We start from the raw sequence: 14,120 nt of genomic DNA, 5'->3' as shown, positions 1-14,120 counted from the left end.
GAACAATTCTGTTGAGCTGTACACTCAAACTAACCAACCCAGTTTCAGTGTTTAGGTCCACATTACACTACAATACTTAAGGGGTTTTTTTTCTCACATATATTCATGAGGCCTAATTATAAATTCCAGATTTGAGGTGAGAATCCAGGGGTTCTTGGTCTGGAGCCTAATTTTGGGTGATCTTTCAAAATTAAGTAGGAGTTTTTGCATAACAACCCTTCTCCTTATAACCCCTATAATCTATAATGGATTTGAACACACTAGCTGTTGGAATTTATTAATATAATTAATAAATTAGATGAGGGCAAATCTGGAAACTCACATATTAGGGCGATTACAGAATATATGTTATATATTTGTAACTATCGCATCACTTGAGTAAGTGTGATTTCATTCGTACGAGATTTCTTCCAGAAAAGAGGCGGCTCTATCTCTCTCTCCCTTTTCTCCAAGAAACGCAGGAAGGAGAAACTCATTGGAGGTTTCCTTTGCTTTAGATCACTCTTCCATCTTTTTTCCACACGGCATTTGGGTTGTGGAAATTATCCATTTCCTAGTGATTGTGGAATCTCCCCGATAGAGCTTTGGTGGTGGAACGAGAACATGGATCCAAATTTACTTCCGTTGCGTATACTTCATTATTTAGGAAAGCTAATCCAGGTAAGGATCTTTCCCTTATCAATTATAGAATTGAAAATTATATGGAGTATTGAAAATTATCATGATCCAATGGTTGAATTTTTTTTTTGGTTAAATCCAATGGTTGAATTGAAAACCCCCAAATTGAAACCCTAAGTTCTATATGATAAATATCAAGAATTGAAATGGAAATTGTTACAATGGCAAGGAATGATGAGGAATTAGCTAAGGAAGTGATAAGAACTAGTTTAGAAGCATAAACCATCAACAAATCATACCTAAAATATATCTATACATCAGTTGAGATCAATAATACAAGTTGGAATGAAAGGAATCATGGAAATGCAATGCTAAGGATTAAGATGAAGCATAGCATAGCAAGAATTGAAAGGAACTAATGTAAATGAAAGGGAAAACACATAACTAGGTGTTTGCAAGGTTGCAGCACCTTAGTCATGATCTCAACAGTAAGAAAAGAAGAGGAGAGAGTAGATTAGAGATAAAATGAGAGAAAACATACCTTGGGGAAGAGATTTGAGAAGAGAGACCATGATTCTTGTAGAAGATCATCACCCAAGCCAAGGAGGAGCCTAAGAGGAGCCTTCCCACGTCCCAAGAGAGTCCCAGCAATAAATGGGGTGAAAACCATGAAGTTCCACATAAATAGAACCCGAAATGACCAAAAAACCAAATTTTCTCGGGCTTGTATTCCTTTGGTCGACTGATTGGTTGACTGGCCGGTCGACTGATTGGTTGACTGGCCAGGACCAAACAAGAAAAGCAATTTCGGACAAGGATTCGGAAGGCTATACGGGGTCAAATTGAGTGGGGTTTTCTCCTACAAGTCAATCAAGAAGTCTAGTTTCGGATCGAGCATGAGAGTTTGTTAGGTCCACCAACTAAGCTCATCTTCTTCAGGCTGCAGATTCAAAATAATCACTTACAATGCATCCAAGTATGGAGCACCATCAACCGTATCCATGGGTTTCGGGTCAAATACCATGTCTTCCATAAAGAGGGCCCACAAGAACAACTTCCATCACTTCGGGACATGGACCTACACTAAGGGAAAGGTCGGACATGACTTCCTAAGGTTTTCAAGGATCGCAACGCTGAAATTAAGGTCCAACTTCAAGGTCTAAAATTAAATAAGTCTTTCTTCACCCAAAACAAATAGGGTGCCTCGGGCTAGGTTTCACAAAACGTATTATATTTATCTTTTGACTTTGCAATTCCTACCCTCCACCTCCTCCTCCATGTGGAGGGAGGAAGACGAGTGGGGCGGTGGAGGTGAGGTGTCCCTCCCATCTTCCTCCACCACAACACACCCTTTTTAAATTTTATTACATTACATATATTCCATATATAATATCTTGCGTATCAGTTCAATCTAATTCCACCGTACGTGAAGTCTATCAACAATACTCGGTTTTGGCCTGATGATACAAAATCTTGCTAGGCCTTTCCTACTTGTCCCTCCAAAAAACGTGCTCGACCTTGTGGGACAAGGTACGTCTCCAACAAGCAAGTCAATTGCCAAGGAGATGTAAACTCAATTACTTTCAGTAATCTCAAGTCACTTATAACACCTAGAAACTTACCTTCCTTTGCCGCTCGAGGAGTTATATGGTTCAGATGATAGAGTTTGATCGGGAGTCCAACTATGGGTGAAATGATAGATTCATCTCTATCCTCTTGATAATTGAGACGTCATAGATGACTACTATATTAAACTATTAAACTAAATCAATGAAAGGAAGAGTTCTAGATCCTTTACCTTAGTGATTTTCTAGGTGTCTTTTTGCGTTCCCGCTCCCTTCTTTCAGCTTGTGAACTCTATAGGTTATTTCCACTCTTCCAAATCGACGAACCACAATGATGGAGGTTCAGGATTAGCTTGGAGAATTCGTAGAGCATAAGAAAGTATTCTTAATCAATACCTCTTTTGGTTTTCCATCCCTCTGTTTATAATGTTTTCCCTCAACCCTAATTCCTTAATTAGGGTTTTCCTTAGACTCATCTTAGGGAGGGAATATTAGAGTTCTGTTTAGACTCAATTAAATAGAGGAGTAGTCATCTTAGACTACATAACCATCTTGCCACCACCTATGACGCAAATTGTAGTGGGACCCACACACTATTATTAACATCTCTCATTTGCCACTAGGTGGCAGAGTTATCCAAATGCTCTCATCAACTCTAATCCTTTCAATGCGGAAATGGAACATGCGACCTAAGAGATGTATCTAGGGTAGGAGTGTTATATCAAGTTTCCATCTAACCAACATAGCACATCACTCGAAAATTATCTCATTATACCCTAAACAATTCAATTATACCCAGTTCCACATTCTCGATCCCTCATAATAGTGAGCAATGTGAACTATCCTCATATGATGTACTCATGACTTTGTCAAATGACAAGTCGCTTGGGCAATGAGTCACATCACTGATGGGTATAGAATGAAAAGTTTTCCCATAGCCCTCAGGCCATTTGGATTATCCCCAACTGCTTTCCCAGTCTTGCCCTGCGAGACCACATCATCCATGATCCTAAGGAACAAGCTAAAGTAGCATCATTGGGTGTCCTCTTCATGGCATAGTCTAAAGTAAATGGTACAAGTAAGATCAACAAAATGTGATCCTGATGGCTCACACAGTGACGAAGCAGGGATCTATTCAATCACTCTCATCATTGGTTGACTCAGCACATGCAACAAACATGCATGCTATGGCGTAACTCCCACTAATATGGGCATGTCACAAAAGAAAAAATACGCCATACGAATCTTGGTTTAGTCGCTACCTAAAGCGCCTAACCTAATTCTTCTACAATCAGTCACACATTGACCAATTATAAAATATTCACATTCGGTTACAATCCAGGCAACACAGAAATGTGATGATTCTATGTACAACCATTGAGGTCTCATCTTAGTTCCAACTAAGGTGCCTGACATTGGTTTGAAAGCCCCCTAAAGCCTTGCAAACCCTTAGGCTCATCTTGCTCGCTATCTACAAGCGCCAAGGTGAATTACCAGTATGAGTGGGTCAATTCCATGCCTGGTGACATATTTATAAAAAGTACTAACTTATCAGAAACATGCATCAAATATGCATGTAAAAAATTATTTCATTATGTCCAAAAGAAGATGTCTTAAAAATAAAAGAACAAATATCATCCATGTCTAAGACCCAGACTCCTAACATTTGCCAAAAACACATCCCTTGGTATAGGCTTTTAGTCAATGGGTCAGCCACCATGTTGGATGTGGAGATGTGCTTTAAAACAACTTCTCCATTCGCAATCATATCTCGGATAAAATGGTAGCGAATCTCTATGTGTTTGGCTTTTCCATGGAACTTAGCATCTTTAAAAAAAGCCAAAGTTGTTGTACTATCAATGTGTAGGAGCACCACATCATTTGAATGTGAGAATAGGCTGAGACTTTTGAAGAATCTTCTAAGCCAAATTGCCTCTTGAACAGAAACTAAGCATGCAACATACTCTGCCTCTATCGTGGACAAAGCAATGCATGTTTGTTCTTGCTGCTCCAAGTAACGGCTCCACCTCCAAGGACAAAAACATAACCTGAGGTAGACTTTTGCTTATCCTGATCACTGTCCTAGTCAGCATCATTGTAACCTCTCAACCTCAAATCTGAACCACTATATGTGAGCATGAGATTTGTCGTCCCACGAAGGTAACGGAAAATCCTTTTTATTGCCTGCCAATGGGTAAGTCCTGGGTTACTCTGGTAACGACTGACCATCCCAATAGCATAGCAGATATCTGGGCACATGCATATCATCGTGTACATCAGACTACCAATAGCAAAAGCATAGGGTACTCTTGACATTTGATTTTTCTCTTCTTCATTCTTAGGGCATTTATCTAGGCTCAGTCTGCACGTTTTATCCATTGGTGTGTCAATGGGCTTGGAATTTTGCATGGAATCGTTCAAGGACTTTCTCTAAGTAAGTTTGTTGAGACAAACCAAGAAAGTTCTTTGAGAGATTCCTCACTATCTTGATGCCTAACACAAAGTTGGCTTCACCCATGACCTTCGTTTCAAATGTGAAGGACAACCACTCTTTAGTGGCGACAATCATGTCAATGTCATTCCCTGCTAAAAGCATATCAACGACATATAAAGAGAGAACTAAGAATCTATTCTTGGACCATTTTATATACACACAATGATCTTCTTCAATCACATCAAAGCCATTTGAAGTTACAGCATGATGAAATCTAAAATACCATCGTCTAGACTTTTGTTTGAGGCCATATATGGAATGTTTAAGGCGGCAAACTTTGCGCTCATGTCCCTTGGACACAAAACCCACTGGTTGATCCATATAGATCTCTTCGTCCAATTCTCCATTGAGAAATGCCGTTTTAACATCTATTTGAAAGAGTTATAGATCTAGTCTTGCCACAATGGACAATATAAGACGAATGGATGCTATCCTCACCACAGGGGAGAATGTCTCATCATAGTCCACACCCTCTCCTTGGGTGTAGTCTTTCGCCACAAGTCGTGCCTTATATTTGTCAATTGATTCATCGGCCTTACACTTAACCTTAAGAACCCATTTGTTCCCAATAGTTTTGCAATTAGGTGGAGGATCAACTAACTCCCAAACTTGGTTCTTTTCCATAGAACTCAACTCATCTTCTATAGCAGGCAACCATTTGTCCTTAGCATGTGATGATAGCACTTGCTTTAGGGATGTAGGTTCCTCCTCATCAGCTAAGGCACACAAAAGGGTGTCCCCTTAAATCTCGAATCGACGACGGGGAATATGTCCTCTTGTGCTTCTACGGGCATTGAGATCACAATCGCTTATGGATGTGTCCCCACTAGGTTCACAATCTACATTCATGCTCCCACTTGGTGCACTATGACCAATATTTTCTCTGGCCACTAAAGGATGTGTTCTTTCCCACCCTCGCCAAGAGGATTTGGTATGTTGTGATCCTCCTCTATCTCATAGAAGTCAAGATTTCTATGCGCATTAGATAAACTAGGATAATTTGCTTCTAGAAATTCGACATCTTGTGACTCAATCTCAATGATGCATTTCTTAGCTTTAGGTCCTAACTTCCCGTACTTATGGGAAGAGGTGTAAACATACCTTGCACAACCGCATGGTCGTAAATGTCCTAAAACAGGCTTTGTACCTTTCCATAGCTCATAGGGTGTAGATGGTATTGACTGAGATAGTACTCTATTCAGGATATAGGCTGCAATTTGAAGTGCATCTCCCCAAAAACTAATTGGGAGGTTTGCTTGCACCATCATGGACCTAACCATGTCCAATAGAGTTCTATTCCTTCTTTCTGCTACATCGTTTTGTTGTGGAGTGTTAGGAATAGTTAATTGTCTCACAATTCTTTTTTCTTCACACAATTCTCTAAATTGTTCGGATAAATATTCGCGTCCACGGTCAGTCGCAGAATTTTTAAATTCCTGCCTAATTAATTCTCAACCTCTGTCACAAAGCGTTTTAAGCAATCTAATGCTTCATGACAGTGAGCAATCAAATAAACGTAACCATATCATGAATGATCATCTATAAAAGTGAGAAAATAAGAGGCTCCGTGTCTTGCTTTAACATTCATGGGACCACATATGTCAAAGTGTACTAACTCTAATGGTTGAGTTGATATGGCTGCCTTTCCAAAAAAGGCTTCTGATGAGCCTTTCCAGTCAGACAAGGTTCACATATGGGCAGGTCTACTTTAGCGAGTGAGCCTAAAAGGCCGACTCTAGCTAACTGTGACATCCTATCCTTCCCAACGTGACCTAATCTAGAATGCCATTTTTCAAATTCGATATTACTGTCAACAATTAAAGAAGAACTAGAGATAACCAGAATCAAATCTAACTTTAAAAAATCCATTGTCAAGAATGTAGTGGCCCCATATGGCCCCTTCAAATAACAAATCCAAAGCATTGTTGGAAAAATTGAAAGAATATCCAAAACTTAAAAGTGTTGAAACTGAAATTAAATTATGCATTATGTCTGGTGCATAGAGTACATCATGAAGGATCGATGTCTGGCCCATTCGTAAGCTAAGTTGGACTGATCCAATGCCTTGAACATCAATTTTGGCGCCGTTTCCCATATAAATTCTATGCATTCCCAATGACACTTTGCGATAATTTATGAAACTGCCTACTTCCCGTGTGACATTCTTGGCTGCTCCTGTATCAACAATCCAATCTGATTGTGTTAAGGCAACTAAAACATGTGTACTCACAAAGGTACAAGGAAAAGATAAAGATGGTACCTTCTTTGACTCAGTGCAATCACAAGCGAAGTGTCCCTTTTGACAGTTGTAACATGTTATTTTGGACATGTCTTTCTTACCCCCACGCTTTCCATGTTTTTGTTTGACCATTCCCTCCCTAGGCGCCAAGTTCTTGGTACCCTCCTGATTCCCTCTTTTAAGTCCTTTACGTTTGGGCCATTTGCCCTTACGTGTACTTGCCTAGGCAACAAGAGCAGTTGTGTGGGTCGCCTCTAACGCTTTGCTTCCATCTTAAGGTGTGGAGTTAGATCAACATACGTCTTGATGCTCTCAAAATTAACAAGTACTTGTTTCATTGATGCCCAAGAATCAGGTAAGTTCCTAATCAAGGCTTGGATCTGTTGGTCATCAGAAAGGTCATGTCCAACATCTTTTTATTTGAGAACCATTTCCTTGATAGTTCTGATGTGCTCAGTCATTTTATGCTTGGGGTCTATTTGGTACATCTCAAACTTGAGGATCATACCTTGCAGTCTAGTTGTGGATGTACCACCAAAATCACGCTTTAGCTCATCCCACATGGACTTAGCTGTAGGGAAAACTTCATATTCCCCTTGTAGGTCATCTTGGATGGCACTAGCATGAAAAACCGCACACTTCGGTCTTTCATAACCCAAGCATCATACAGATCCTTATCTCTACGAGATTGGGTAGTCTTTTTTCCCAAGGGAAGATTGATCGGTACAGTCATTCCGTGGTAAGATGCTCCATGTTATCTTGGTCATTAAGGTAGTATTGGACTTTTCGTTGCCACTTCTTAAAGTTCTCATGACGAAGAAATTTCTCACCCATGAGAAGGTCCGCGATCACGTTTTTAGAGGCCATCTAGACTACATCCAAAATGCGAGAAAAAGACAGTATATTTTTCACCACTCATTGAAATTTTTTCCATTAATTATTCTTAATCCATGCTGTGGTATCAATCATCTAACATTGTTCTATGTCAAACCCCACCAAATATGTATTGAGAATAATTAATTTAAATCAATAAGTATACATCGGAGGAATGATCATCTCCTATCACATAATTGCGCCATACATATGAGTGCGTATGGGTCCCACCAGAGGAACCCAAAGTTTGCTACTTCTAATGACACATCGAGTCAGTACAAGATTGTGATGCGCAGTGTAGTGGCAACCCTATTACATGGCTTCCAAAAATAATTAAAATTACATCTCAAAGAACCCTACTACAACACTACTAGGGTATACTACACTTTTCATCACTCTCAAATACTAACTCTAGCGTACATACATAAAATGTGTCATTATGGTAACACTAAACAGGATCTCTTCCACGAATAAAAAAAAAATAATTATGGTCTATTTTGGAAGAGATTGATTCTGCATCCACCTAATGGAGCGAATCAAAGGTCTAAATTGCCATGGGAGGGTTCCATTGTTAATTAAATATTTTGCACAATCATCATAGCAAAGAATGTTAAAATAACATAACAACCATGATAATAAATCTAATGATCACAAAAATTGAGCAAAAATAAAATTTTATGCAAAACATAGAAAGATGCAATCATAAATAACTCCAGGCTAATAACTTTTTAATTCAGAAACAAAATATGGTGCTAGTAGAACTCCAATGGTTTGAGTTTGTGGTTAACAACCACAAGGTCAAAGGAAAAAAAATTTCACACAGAAACGTGTCCACTTTCTCTCTCTCTTCCAGATAAAAAGGAGATTGTTTAAAGAGGAACGTGTGTCTCCTTGTTCACGTGAAGGTCCAGAAAAAAAAAATTTCAAACGCCAAACACAGGGAGGTGGCCTCCCCTTTTTTTTTTAATCTTAAAAACGTCAAGCACACTGGTCATCAAGAACACCCCCCCTTTTTTTTTAATCATAAAAAAAATTCTACTAAAGGAAAAGAAAAGAAAAACTCCTCATCCAATTTCATACCACAGATTGAGTAGAGGTCAAGCAATTGGTTAATGATTGAATCTGACACTCATTAATGTCAATAGATCCTATCAACTAACACCCATAAAACTAGCCGTTGCCAGCGACCCTAACCCCAACTTGGCTTGGATACCAATGTTAAACTAAATCAATGAAAGGAAGAGTTCTAGATCCTTTACCTTAGTGATTTTCTACAATGGATCTAGACACTGGAGGTGCCTCTTTGCGTTTCCTCTCCCTTCTTTTAGCTTGTGAACTCTATAGGTTATTTCCAAGCTTCCAAATTGATGAACCACAATGATGGAGGTTCAGGATTAGCTTGGAGAATTTGTAGAGCATATGTGTCACATCCACCCAGCTGGTACCCTATCTGGAATACCCGAGTATGTGATCCACAGACCTGAAGATCAAGTTTAGGAACGATCATATCCATTTAGCACAATAACATAATCAAAAGCAAAAACAAATCATTGTATTTAAGTAATTTATTAATAAAAGTCAAGAAATGGTCTCAGAAGGATCACAAAAGAATATCAGAGTGCGGAATAACAAGATACCAAATCAAAAGACAACTGTAGAGTATAGCGGAAATATATCCCACAAACATATGCGGAAGGTAGTTCAAAATCTAAAGCAAAGCTCTAAGTTAATACAAGTAAAACACAAGTCTAAAAGAAACAAGAGGATCTAATCCACATCTTCAGTCAGCTCTTCTTCTTCTTCAGTCTTCATCTTCTTCACCTTTGGGTTATACTCTTGAACCTTTAGATCAGCATCTAGCGCATGATCCCATTGGCAAACAAGACGATGCCCGCTGTCATCAATAGAAGCCATCAATGCAGTCCAAATCTGTGTGTTGGCTACCTCGTTGGTCAACACCTTGTCCAAAGGACTTCCGGAGCTGTACCATGTATGGAAGGGTCCTCCGTGCTGGGGCACGAGTTCTCTTCCGATCCTGCAATGTCATCTAAAAACAAGTCCCCTGAAGGGTAAGCTCAAAAGAACTTAGCAAGTATTCCAAACGCAATAAGCATCTTCGCATGCACTCACAACCAAACATATATGCAATGATATGAAACAATAAATGAAAATATGCTTTTAACTCTATGTATGTATGCTGGTCTCTATTGGCAGACATGCTTTAAGTCATAGCACCATACTTCTTTAGGAAGGTCTCAAATCACTCATCATCGATTGGTAATAGCTCCTACATCCCTCGGAACATTCCATGGCTGGGGTTTAAGTCACCGCTCTCTCACATCATCATTGGTCTAAGTATTGGCGCATGTCAAGGTAAAGCCTAGCCAAATGCAAGTCATCTACTTGGTTATATCAATTTAGGTCCAGATACGTCCATTCCTTGCCTCGGGCGATCCTTTTCGGTATCCTTCTCACTAGAGTCAGCGTAGTCCCGGACTACGGACTCATTAACCCTATTGGTCATCCACAAATAATAGACGAGAAGCTCTCATGTTCTCTCATGGGTTGGCTATCGGTCTTGAGCGCCCATGAGCCCAAGTCTACTATTTGCAACTCTACTAATAAATGACCACCACAAATGTGATTCATGTCCTCTCACGGGTTGGCTACCGGTCTTGAGAGCCCACAAATCCCAATTGCTGCCATGGGTCATTCGGTCTCAATACCCTTCCGAATTGGGTCTAATATAATAGGGGATTCCTAGCCAAACACTGCTCTAGGTATATCAACCAGTAGTTAGGGAAAGAGTCAAGGGGCACCATAGGAGAGTGTCCCATACCATCTCCACTGATGTCCAAAGACAGAAACACCAATAGAGCATTCCCCATTCCACAACTACGACCTAGGCATTCACATCACATCATGATTCCATACAAATCACATTCACATTCATATTCACATCATAGTCCAAATCACATTCACAATACTATATCATCAATTCCAATATGTAAATAACAATATAAATAGGCTACTGTAGTTGCAGAAGTATCATGATGTAAAGAAAATAAAACATCAGTAGTTAGGTCATTCATTCATTTCATAATACAATAAAACATGTAAATAGGCACATTGTGAGTTGGAATGCTCACCTCGTAATCCAAACTTACAATCTTCAAGTAAGAGATCAGAGAACAAATCTAAAATCACCTAAACAAGCTTGACAAAACATGTATAGGTCATAAGAAGTAAATCCAAGAGATAGGAGTCAAAACAGAGCAAAATTGGAGTTGCTGACTACCATGGTTGATTTGTGGGTAGCTTGGTCCAATCGACTAAATGAACAGTACACGACAGCAACCATAAATCAGTCATGACTTCTTCGTTTGAAGTTCGATTGCTCCGAAATTCGAAGGGGAACTCCACATAAACATACTAAGACTACCTAGCATGGATTAAACACCATCCATGATCAAAATCAATGACTTTCTAATTTGGAAACATGACTTTCTAATTTAAAAACATGACTTTCTATTTTGATAAAAAACATGGTTTTCAATGAAAACAACCATGGCTGCAAAGGAGAATTAAGGATTCACTCAAGAGGATCATTAGCAATAGATTAGAGATGAATACTAACATGAATTCAGATCTAATATGTTAGAGAAATCAGATTAAAGGAATGATCATGAAGATATCATATAATCATGGCTAAGAATTCAAGCATGAAGATCATAGCATCAATGGAATGAATGGAGATTTATTCAAAGACATTGAATACAGTAGATCAGCAATGAAAACTAAGAATAAGCATGTCTACTACTAATTAGAAAGGAAAAACTACAGTAAGAAAGAATCATGCTATCAAAACCAATTTAGAAACAAGGAAAATCAAAGAGATTCACCATATGGCTTCAAGGAATGCATAGAGTGAATACGGTTTCACTCTAAGACACAAGGAGATCAGAGAATAGACAATTACAATAGTGTAATGCCTTCTTCTCAATCAAAACAATAAACTAGAAAAGTAAAGTTCTCTGGAAATGGCCATGGAATATCTCTTCTAATTTAGCGATGATTCTTTGGATAACTCCTGTTGCTTCTTCAACCCTTCTGGTTAGATTGTAGTATTCCACTTTCTTTCTCCTACTATTGTCACCATCAATTTCTTTTCTTGCCTGCAAAATATCTTTCATATTTGCGTACTGGTTAGATCGTGATGTCAATTCTGCAATATTTGCTAGCTTGTTCATAATTAGGAACTCTAGTAGATGATCACAATCATTCCTCTGAACATTGCGTCATAAGCTACTGCTTCATTGAGGTTTTTGATATGAATCGATTCCTGATTGAATCTTTTCGTGTAATTACGTATTGACTCGCTTGGCTTTTGATGAATTGCCGCTAGGTTATCTACTATTTTGCTACTCTTCATACTACTTTGAAATCTTGACAGGAAGATTTTTGTCAGATCTCTAAAGTTTCCAACCTAATTTGGCTGGAGATTGAAGAACCAAGTCGTAGTAGGACCTTTTTAGGGATCAAGGAAACGACGACACTTCAGAGCATCAAAATTCTTGCCAACATCATGACAGAATTAAATTGAGCGAGGTGCTCCAATGGTTTTGTACTTTCGTCGTACATTGTGAACACTGGGAGCTTGAAATTGTGCGGCAATGGTGCCGTAATTATTTCTCTTGAGAATGGATTTCAATCCATGGTTTCTTCTACATTTTCTCCGTTATCTTTGTTTGTTAATCGATGGATCTAATCATTCATGATACTAAATCTTTTGCTGATTTCAGATCTGTGAACTTCAGAATGATTGCTTACTGATTTCTCTCTTTCCTTCCAATCTTTGCGGCTTCTAGGAATTGTACTCTTCTTGCTTTGACTCAATTGGTCCTTTCTGGTTGAAAATCGATCTTTAGGCTTCAATGGATCATAATCCAGATCTACACTTTCTCCATTGCCTTCTTTGAGATCTGACCATCTCTGGCTTTGTCTCAACTCTTGCATCCGAGGATTTTGGTCAGAGACCGCCTCAACTCAGGAAAGCGTGTGAGTCCTAACAGCTGGTGAAATTGGAATTCTTCTTAACTCTAGAACTCCGATTTGCTTAATGTATGATCTCATCAGATTCCGTGTGTCTAGAATCTAACATTGCATGTTCTCCATCTAAGCAGCAATTTGACTTGGATCAAATGCTAGTTGAGGAGTTGTAGCAGGTGCTCCTGCGAGTTGTTTCTCTTGTCCGTTATGGACCTCAAGGAGATGAGGTGAATTATCTTCTGCCACTCTTTGCTTCTGCCAATTTAGCATTGTAGGAGCTTGCGGCAATGTTGTCGTTTCCTTCGTTTTTCTTTTAGAATTGACTCTCCTCAGTTCTCTTTGGCTAGCCTTCGTTGTCTCATTCATAGGAATCATCTCCCCTTGCTCGGGTGATTGAGCAATAGCTTTTCTTTTGAACTTTGCTTAGAATTTTTCCACGGATGGCGCCAAATGTTGGTGTAGATTTTGCCGAGGTGCGTGAACAAAGAATCTCACACCAAACTCTCGGTATCCGATCGATCGATTCAAACTCACACTTCCCCGCAAGATGAATGAAACTGATAGAAATGGAGCCGATCAGCTGGACCGGCGTTCCATCTCCGACGATCAAGTTAGTAGATGAGAAGAAGTAAGGTTTCAGAGCTCTCTAAGAGCTTTAATGGAAAACAAGCGGGAAGAGTGTGAGCTTTTCTGTATGAATTTGAATGTACTCCCTTTCGTGAGTCTCTTGGCCCCATTATAGGCTTTTCATGTAATATTTCATCACTGATGACCGTCAGATGGAAAGCTCATATCGGATGGTCACGATTAGACCTCTATAGCCTTCTGGCGGACCCGTAAAATGACTCGTATCATTAGTTGAATCCGGCCGAACCGGTATGAACCGGAGTTAGGGTAATTTATTCACAACTTGCTTGAAATCTTGAGTTCTTCCTTTGAACAGAATTTCTATTAGTAAAATAGTTCAGGCCTGGCCGGGTCTGAATTTTACAATTTTATATACTCAAACTAACCCAATCAAATTCCTCCCACTTTTTTGAAAATTTTCCTTTTCCCCTTTAATTTTTAAATTTATTTGAAAAAATAAATCCTTTTGCTCCGTATGAAATATCAATACGTGTTCCTGTTTTTCCCTTCCATCTGAGAAAATTTTTAATAATAAAAATATGGTTAGAAAGGTCATCGTATTTTATAATTTTTTACAGATTTTTTGTATGTATAAATTATAATATATATTCTAAATTAATATGTAGTGGTTTTTTATTTTGATGTTAACGATACA

This window comes from Hakea prostrata, chromosome 6 (assembly GCF_041222555.1).
Source record: "Hakea prostrata isolate BN-2017 chromosome 6, UWA_Hpros_2, whole genome shotgun sequence".
NCBI classification, from domain to species: Eukaryota; Viridiplantae; Streptophyta; class Magnoliopsida; order Proteales; family Proteaceae; genus Hakea; species Hakea prostrata.
This window is presented reverse-complemented; position numbering follows the sequence as displayed.